The sequence below is a fragment of the Triticum urartu genome, chromosome 2A (genome assembly GCF_056163025.1).
Source record: "Triticum urartu cultivar PI428250 chromosome 2A, HENAU_Tu73, whole genome shotgun sequence".
NCBI classification, from domain to species: Eukaryota; Viridiplantae; Streptophyta; class Magnoliopsida; order Poales; family Poaceae; genus Triticum; species Triticum urartu.
The window spans coordinates 457,112,640-457,122,460 of record NC_141874.1 but is presented as its reverse complement, the minus strand read 5'-3'; positions in this window follow the sequence as shown (position 1 = coordinate 457,122,460).

Below are 9,821 nucleotides of genomic sequence, written 5' to 3'. Positions count from 1 at the left end.
ATGTGGAGAGTAATAAAAATTCTATGCTTGTAGATCATGAAAAGAATGCGTTAGGTTCTGGTTATATTGTTGAATTCACTCATGATGCTACTGAAAATTATTATGAGGGAGGAATATATGCTAGTAGGAATTGCAATAATATCAAGTTTCCTCTCTATGTGCTTAAAGTTTTGAAGTTATGCTTGTTTTACCTTCCTATGCAAGTTGATTCTTGTTTCCATAAGTTGTTTGCTCACAAAATCCCTATGCATAGGAAGTGGGTTAGACTTAAATGTGCTAGTCATATTCTTCATGATGCTCTCTTTATGTTTCAATTCTTATCTTATATGTGAGCATCATTGAAATCATCATGCCTGGCTAGGGGCGTCAAACGATAGCGCTTGTTGGGAGGCAACCCAATTTTATTTTGTTCCTTGCTTTTTGTTCCTGTTTAGTAATAAATAATTTATCTAGCCTCTGTTTAGATGTGGTTTTATGTGTGTAAATAGTGTTTGTGCCAAGTAGAACCGTTGGGAAGACTTGGGAAAGTTTTGTTGATCTTGCTGTAAAAAACAGAAATTTTAGCGCTCACGAGAATGGCTGCCATTTTTTATTTGAGAGTGATATTTAGTTAATTATTTTTGCAGATGATTAATAGATAAATTCCTCACGTCCAGCAATTTATTTTAGAATTTTTGAGGTTCCAGAAGTTTGCGTTAGTTACATATTACTACAGACTGTTCTGTTTTTGACAGATTCTGTTTTTCATGTGTTGTTTACTTATTTTGATGAATCTATGGCTAGTAAAAGAGTTTATAAACCATAGAGAAGTTGAAATACAGTAGGTTTAACACCAATATAAATAAATAATGAGTTCATTACAGTACCTTGAAGTGGTGTTTTGTTTTCTTTCGCTAACGGAGCTCACGAGATTTTCTACTTTAAGTTTTGTGTTGTGAAGTTTTCAAGTTTTGATTTAAGTTTTGATGGATTATGGAACAAGGAGTGACAAGAGCCTAAACTTGGGGATGCCCCGGAAGGCATCCCCTCTTTCGTTTTCGTTCATTGGTAACTTTACTTGGAGCTATATTTTTATTCACCACATGATATGTGTTTTGCTTGGAGCGTCATTTTATTTTATTTAGCTTTGCTTGATGTTTGAATAAAATACCAAGATCTGAAATAAATGTTAGAGAGTCTTCATATAGTTGCATAATTGTTCGAATACTCATTGATCTTCACTTATATCTTCCGAAGTAGTTTGTCATTTGTTTTAGTGCTTCACTTATATCCTTTTAGAGCACGCTGGTGGTTTTATTTTATAGAAATAGATGAACTCTCATGCTTCACTTATATTATTTTGAGAGTCCTAAACAACATTGTAATTTGCTTTGGTTATGAAACTAGTCCTAATATGATGGGCATCCAAGAGGGATATAATAAAAACTTTCATATAAGTGCATTGAATACTAAGAGAAGTTTGATACTTGATAATTGTTTTGAGATATGGAGATGGTGATATTAGAGTCGTGCTAGTTGAGTAGTTGTGAATTTGAGAAATTCTTGTGTTGAAGTTTGTGATTCCCGTAGCATGCACGTATGGTGAACCGTTATGTTAAGAAGTCGGAGCATGATGTATTTATTGATTGTCTTCCTTATGAGTGGCTGTCGGGGACGAGCGATGGTCTTTTCCTACCAATCTATCCCCCTAGGAGCATGCGCGTAGTACTTTGTTTCGATAACTAATAGATTTTTGCAATAAGTATGTGAGTTCTTTATGACTAATGTTGAGTCCATGGATTATACGCACTCTCACCCTTCCACCATTGCCAGCCTCTCTAGTACCGCGCAACTTTTGCCGGTACCATAAAACCACCATTTACCTTCCTCAAAACAGCCACCATACCTACCTATTATGGCATTTCCACATCCATTCCGAGATATATTGCCATGCAACTTTCCACCGTCCCGTTATTATGACACGCTTCATCATTGTCATATTGCTTTGCATGATCATGTAGTTGACATTGTATTTGTGGCAAAGCCACCGTTTATAATTCTTTCATACATGTCACTCTTGATTTATTGCATATCCCGGTACACCGCCGGAGGCATTCATATAGAGTGCTATTTTGTTCTAAGAATCGAGTTGTAAGTAAATAAAAGTGTGATGATCATCATTATTAGAGCATTGTCCCAGTGAGGAAAGGATAATGGAGACTATGATTCCCCCACAAGTCGGGATGAGACTCCGGAAGAAAATAAATAAATAAAAGAGGCCAATGAAGCCCAAATAAAAAAAAGAAAAGAGGCCATAAAAAAGAGAAGGCCCAATAAAAAAATAAAAAAAATGAGAGAAAAAGAGAGAAGGTACAATGCTACTATCTTTTACCACACTTGTGCTTCAAAGTAGCACCATGATCTTCATGATAGAGAGTCTCCTATGTTGTCAGTTTCATATACTAGTGGGAATCTTTCATTATAGAACTTGGCTTGTATATTCCAATGATGGGCTTCCTCAAAATGCCCTAGGTCTTCGTGAGCAAGCGAGTTGGATGCACACCCACTTAGTTTCTTTTGTTGAGCTTTCATACATTTATAGCTCTAGTGCATCCGTTGCATGGCAATCCCTACTCACTCACCTTGATATCTATTGATGGGCATCTCCATAACCCGTTGATACGCCTAGTTGATGTGAGACTATATTCTCCTTTTTGGTCTTCTCCACAACCACCATTTTATTCTACCTATAGTGCTATGTCCATGGCTCACGCTCATGTATTTGCGTGAAGATTGAAAAAGTTTGAGAACATCAAAGTATGAAACGATTGCTTGGCTTGTCATCAGGGTTGTGCATGATTTGAATACGTTGTGTGGTGAAGATGGAGCATAGCCAGACTGGATCAATATGTTAGTCCCAAAAAATAGTATAAAAAGTTGCCAAAAGTATATGAAAGTTGTATAATATTGGCATGGAACAATAAAAAATTATAGATACGACAGATACGTATCACGACCCCGTACTCGCCTAAGTTAAAAAACTACTCCGAGTGGAGAGCAATCCTTCCACTCGGGGGCCTAGCTGCGACCCTATACTCGCCTAAGTTACAAAACTACTCCGAGTGGAGAGCAATCCTCCCATTCGGGGGCTTAGCTGCGACTCCGTACTCGCCTAAGTTAAAAAAACCACTCCGAGTGGAGAGCAATCCTCCCACTCGGGGGCTTAATTGTGATCCTGACTCGCCTAAGTTACAAAAGCTACTCCGAGTGGAGAGCAATCCTCCCACTCGGAGACTTGGTCACATGCTCGGAGCTGCGTCACAAATACAACATACGGTTGCAACTCAGAGCTGCGCCACAAATGCAACGTATGGTTGCAACTCAGAGTTGTGCCACAACGGGGCATATCACCTCTACAACCTAGCCAAGAAAGAAGACAAGCCATGCTCGTGGAATGCGGAGCTGCTCTGCCGTTTTTATACTTAAACACTCGGATTGACGAGTTGTAATAAGAATCCTTCAGTTTGCTTATCAAAGACAAGATTTTTGCAGTATCTTAATGGTTGTTATCCCATAAACATATGTGTTCAAATCCCCCAGTGGGTGGCTTAGCCGCGAATCCGGTTCGCCTAAGTTTCAAAAACACTCCGAGTGAAGAGCAACCCTCTCACTCGGGGGCTTAGCCGCGAATCCGATTCGCCTAAGTTACAAAACCACTCTGAGTGAAGAGCAAACCTCTCACTCGGGGGCTTAGCCGCGAATCCGATTCGCCTAAGTTACAAAACTACTCCGAGTGGAGAGCAATCCTCCCACTCGGGGGCTCAGCTGCGAACCCGATTCGCCTAAGTTACAAATCTACCTTGAGTGGAGAGCGCTCCTCCCACTCGGGGGCTTAGTTGCGCCCCCGTACTACTCCGAGTAGAGAGCAATCCTCCCACTCGGGGGCTTAGCTGCGACCCCGTACTCGCCTAAGTTAAAAAACTACTCCAAGTAGAGAGCAATCCTCCCACTCGATGGCTTAGCTGCGACCCAGTACTCGCCTAAGTTAAAAAACTACTCCGAGTGGAGAGCAATCCTCCCACTCGGGGGCTTAGCTGCGACCCTGTACTCGCCTAAGTTAAAAAACTACTTCGAGTGGAGAGCAATCCTCCCACTCGGGGGCTTAGCTGCGACCCCATACTCGCCTAAGTTAAAAAACTACTCCGAATGGAGAGCAATCCTCCCACTCGGGGGATTAGCTGCAACCATGTACTTGCCTAAGTTAAAAAACTACTCCGAGTAGTGGAGAGCAATCCTCCCACTCGGGGGCTTAGCTACGACCCCGTACTCGCCTAAGTTAAAAAACTACTCCGAGTGGAGAGAAATCCTCCCACTCGGGTGCTTAGCTGCGACCCCGTACTTGCCTAAGTTACAAAACTACTCCGAGTGGAGAGCAATCCTTCCACCGGGGGCTTAGCTGCGACCCCGTACTCGCCTAAGTTAAAAAACCACTCAGAGTGGAGAACAATCCTCCCACTCGGGGGCTTAACTGCGATCCCGACTCGCCTAAGTTACAAAAGCTACTCTGAGTGGAGAGCAATCCTCCCACTCAGAGACTTGGTCACATGCTCGGAGTTTCACCACAAATACAACGTATGGTTGCAACTCAGAGCCGCGCCACAAATACAACATATGGTTGCAGCTCAGTGCTGCACCGCAAATACAACGTATGGTTGCACTCGGAGCTGCGCCACAAATACAACGTCTGGCTAGTCTCGGAGCTGCGCCACAAGTACAACATCTGGTTGCACTCGGAGCTATGCCACAAATACAATGTCAACTCCGAGTGGAGAATGATCCTTCCACTCGGAGTTTCAGTTATTATTCCCAATTCGTTCGAGTCAAGAAATTCGAAGGCGACAAAGACAAGGCAACTGCATTCAAAAGAAAGACCAAGTTCGAATAAATCCATGAAGGTTCAGAACCACTGGCAGAAGTACTCGAGCCTCAAGCCCGAAAGAGTTTTAGCGATTACAAAATCACTCGGCATCCCGAGGCAAATTAAATCAAGTGATCAAGTTTTTCATTCAGCAGGAGAAGGGCTAGCAGGCTCGACGAACTCATCTAGGTCGATTCCATCCGTGATGCGAGTGGCAGCCTCAATGAAGGTCTCCATAAAGGACTGGAATTGAAGCTTCTTGGTGTTGGCGACCTTGAGAGCCACTAGCTTCTCTTCTTTAACCTCCTTGCAATGAACACGGACCAGATACAGAGGCACGTCAACACCACAACGAGCAGATGACTTCTTTCACGCCTGCACTCGACCAGGGATTTCATTGAGTTGAGTCATCAGAGACTCGAGGTCATTCTGGAACATCACACCTGGCCAGAGCTCTGTGTCGATCCGCGACACCGCCACCTTCAGTCGAGCAAGGTAGTCCATAACACTGGCGAGGCGAGATTCCAGTCACAACATGTTCATCACAACCTCGTCCTTGATTGGGGAGTTGATGGGGTCCAGATTCGTCTCAATCCGCCCAGTTCTTCCTTGAAGTTTTGACAGAATTCTGCACGCTCAGAAAAATAATGAGTCGACCGTCGTATGATAAGTCGGCAGTTGCAAAACAATCGGATAAGGGAAAGTACCTTCGAGCATGAGGAACATCTTCTTGGCAAGGCCTCCCAGATAAGTCTCCAGCTCGTCCCTCCTCCGAGTGAGATCTCAAATTTTGTCGGTCAAGGCCACCTTGTCCTTCTTCAGCTACATGACTTCTTTGTTTGCTTCATCAATGACAGTCTTCAGCTTGGCATTTTCTTCTTCTAACTTGCTGACTGAAGCCAGCTTCTTGTCAGCAAGTTCAGTTTTCTCCCGCACCGTCTTCTGTGCTGCTGCGAGGTCAAGGTCCTTCTGCTCCAGAGTCTGCTTCATTTCGTCTAAAGAAATAACATTCTTCAGACGAGCTTGGAGTTGACGATTTTCACTATGCACATCTGTTCGAGTGGAGTCACTCGGTTTAAAGGTTGAAAGGGAAGGATGGCAAGACTAACAGTCGACATAATGGTTACCTCCCATGATGGTTGCTTCATCTTGGGCCTTCTTCAGATTCCCCTTGGACAGCTCCAGATCGAGACTGAGCTGAATTTGTTTCGTCTCCAGTTCAGCAAACTGGGCCCCAAGCTCATAGGATTTCTGTAATGAGCGAACAAGACATGTCAGTCAACAAAAACAAAGATCGATTGCTTCCAAGCGATAAGATTTAAGCCCAAGTTATTATGACAAAAAGAGTTCTAAGACTATTGCCGAATCAAACATACAACAGTAGTCTCGGGGACTACATCCAGTGGGTGCACTTGGCGTGCCCCCACTGATTCGATTACCCACTCGACATGGTCCGTCCAGCCCGAGTGGAAGGGATAAAACGACAACAACATTTGTGCTCAGACCACCGCCGACTGCCCGCAGTCGACCGCGGTCTCGGGGACTACACCTAGTGGGTGCACTTAGCATGCACCCACTGGATCGGAGCTCACTCGACGAGATCCGTTCAAAGCCAAGTGAATATACTACAACAAACTAGTTCTAAGATTCTCGTGGCGAAACAACACTTTGGAAAGACCCCTGCCGAATCAAACATTCGACGGTGGTCTCAGAGCCTACACCCAGTGGGTGCACTCGGCGTGCCCCCACTGGTTCAAGAGTTCACTCGACACAAGCTGGTCGATTCAACTGAAAAAGCGACAAAGCGAAAGAAGACACCCGGTGGGTGAACAGATGCAAGTTCATGATAGATACACATAAGGTTTGAAAATGCTCATCCACGGACATCTTACGAATAATCAAGCGGCAGCTTTCAAGTACCATATCCTAACAGAGCAAAGATCAAGCTAACGACCAGTCAGAAATCAACTCACCTGGACGTTGGTTTGAAGGGCAGAGCTGGCATCGTAGGCAGCCTTGCTAGCCTCGTGCACCACCTTCATTTGCTCCATCATAAGGCCTGCTTGGCGTATGGCTTCCTTAGCAACGCTTACTTGGTCCTCTGGTGTTGGGGAACGTTGCAGAAAACAAAAATTTTCCTACGGTTTCACCAAGATCCATCTATGAGTTCATCTAGCAACGAGTGATCGGATTGCATCTACATACCTTTGTAGATCACGCGTGGAAGCGTTCAAAGAACGGGGATGAGGAAGTCGTACTCGACGTGATCCAAATCACCGGAGATCCTAGCGCCGAACGGATGGCACCTCCGTGTTCAACACACGTACGGTCAGCGTGACGTCTCCTCCTTCTTGATCCAGCAAGGGGGAAGGAGAGGTTGATGAAGATCCAGCAGCACGACGGTGTGGTGGTGGATGCAGCAGTCACCGCAGCAGGGCTTCGCCGTTCTTCTGCGAGAGGGAGAGGTGTAGCAGGGGAGAGGGAGGCGCCAAGAGTCAAGGGGTGCGGCTGCCCCTCCCTCCCCCCTTTATATAGGCTCCCCAAGGGGGGGCGCCGGCCCTAGGAGATGGGATCTCCTAGGGGGGCGGCGGCCAAGGGTGGAGTGGCCCCCAAGGCAAGTGGGGCGCCTCCCCCCCCCACCCTAGGGTTTCCAACCCTAGGCGGAGGGGGTGGGCCAAGGGGGGCGCACCAGCCCACTATGGGCTGGTTCCCCTCCCCACTTCAGCCCATGGGGCCCTCCGGGATGGGTGGTCCCACCCGGTGGACCCCCAGGACCCATCCGGTGGTCCCGGGACAATACCGGTGACCCCCGAAACTCTCCCGATGGCCGAAACTGCACTTCCTATATATAATTCTTCACCTCCGGACCATTCCGGAACTCCTCGTGACGTCCGGGATCTCATCCGGGACTCCGAACAACTTTCAGGTTACTGCATATTCATATCTCTACAACCCTAGCGTCACCGAACCTTAAGTGTGTAGACCCTACGGGTTCGGGAGACATGTAGACATGACCGAGATGGCTCTCCGGTCAATAACCAAGAACGGGATCTGGATACCCATGTTGGCTCCCACATGCTCCTCGATGATCTCATCGGATGAACCACGATGTCGAGGATTCAAGCAACCCCGTATACAATTCCCTTTGTCAATCGGTACGTTACTTGCCCGAGATTCGATCGTCGGTATCCCAATACCTCGTTCAATCTCGTTACCGGCAAGTCACTTTACTCGTACCATAATGCATGATCCCGTGACCAGACACTTGGTCACTTTGAGCTCATTATGATGATGCATTACCGAGTGGGCCCAGAGATACCTCTCCGTCATACGGAGTGACAAATCCCAGTCTTGATCCGTGTCAACCCAACAGACACTTTCGGAGATACCCGTAGTATACCTTTATAGTCACCCAGTTACTTTGTGATGTTTGGTACACCCAAAGCACTCCTACGGTATCCGGGAGTTACACGATCTCATGGTCTAAGGAAAAGATACTTGACATTGGAAAAACTCTAGCAAACGAACTATACGATCTTGTGTTATGTTTAGGATTGGGTCTTGTCCATCACATCATTCTCCTAATGATGTGATCTCGTTATCAATGACATCCAATGTCCATAGTCAGGAAACCATGACTATCTGTTGATCAATGAGCTAGTCAACTAGAGGCTTACTAGGGACATGTTGGTGTCTATGTATTCACACATGTATTACGATTTCCGGATAACACAATTATAGCATGAATAAAAGACAATTATCATGAACAAGGAAATATAATAATAATCCTTTTATTATTGCCTCTAGGACATATTTCCAACAGTCTCCCACTTGCACTAGAGTCAATAATCTAGTTACATTGTGATGAATCGAACACCCATGGAATTCTGGTGTTGATCATGTTTTGCTCTAGGGAGAGGTTTAGTCAACGGATCTGCTACATTCAGGTCCGTATGTACTTTACAAATATCTATGTCTCCATCTTGAACATTTTCACGAATGGAGTTGAAGTGACGCTTGATGTGCCTGGTCTTCTTGTGAAACCTGGGCTCCTTGACAAGTGCAATAGCACTAGTGTTGTCACAAAAGAGTTTGATCGGCCCCGACGCATTGGGTATGACTCCTAGGTCGGTGATGAACTCCTTCACCCAAATTGCTTCATGCGCTGCCTCCGAGGCTGCCATGTACTCCGCTTCACATGTAGATCCCGCCACGACGCTCTGCTTGCAACTGCACCAGCTTGCTGCCCCACCATTCAAAATATACACGTATCCGGTTTGTGACTTAGAGTCATCCAGATCTGTGTCGAAGCTAGCGTCGACGTAACCCTTTACAACGAGCTCTTCGTCACCTCCATAAACGAGAAACATTTCCTTAGTCCTTTTCAGGTGCTTCAGGATATTCTTGACCGCTGTCCAGTGTTCCTTGCCGGGATTACTTTGGTATCTACCTACCAAACTTACGGCAAGGTTTACATCAGGTCTGGTACACAGCATGGCATACATAATAGAACCTATGGCTGAGGCATAGGGGATGACACTCATCTCTTCTATATCTTCTGCCGTGGTAGGACATTGAGCTGAGCTCAATTTCACACCTTGCAACACAGGCAAGAACCCCTTCTTAGACTGATCCATATTGAACTTCTTCAATATCTTATCAAGGTATGTGCTTTGTGAAAGACCTATGAGGCGTCTTGATCTATCTCTATAGATCTTGATGCCTAATATATAAGCAGCTTCTCCAAGGTCCTTTATTGAAAAACTCTTATTCATGTAGGCCTTAATGCTGTCCAAATGCTCTATATCATTTCCCATCAAAAGTATGTCATCTACATATAATATGAGAAATGCTACAGAGCTCCCACTCACTTTCTTGTAAACACAGGCTTCTCCATAAGTCTGCATAAACCCAAACGCTTTGA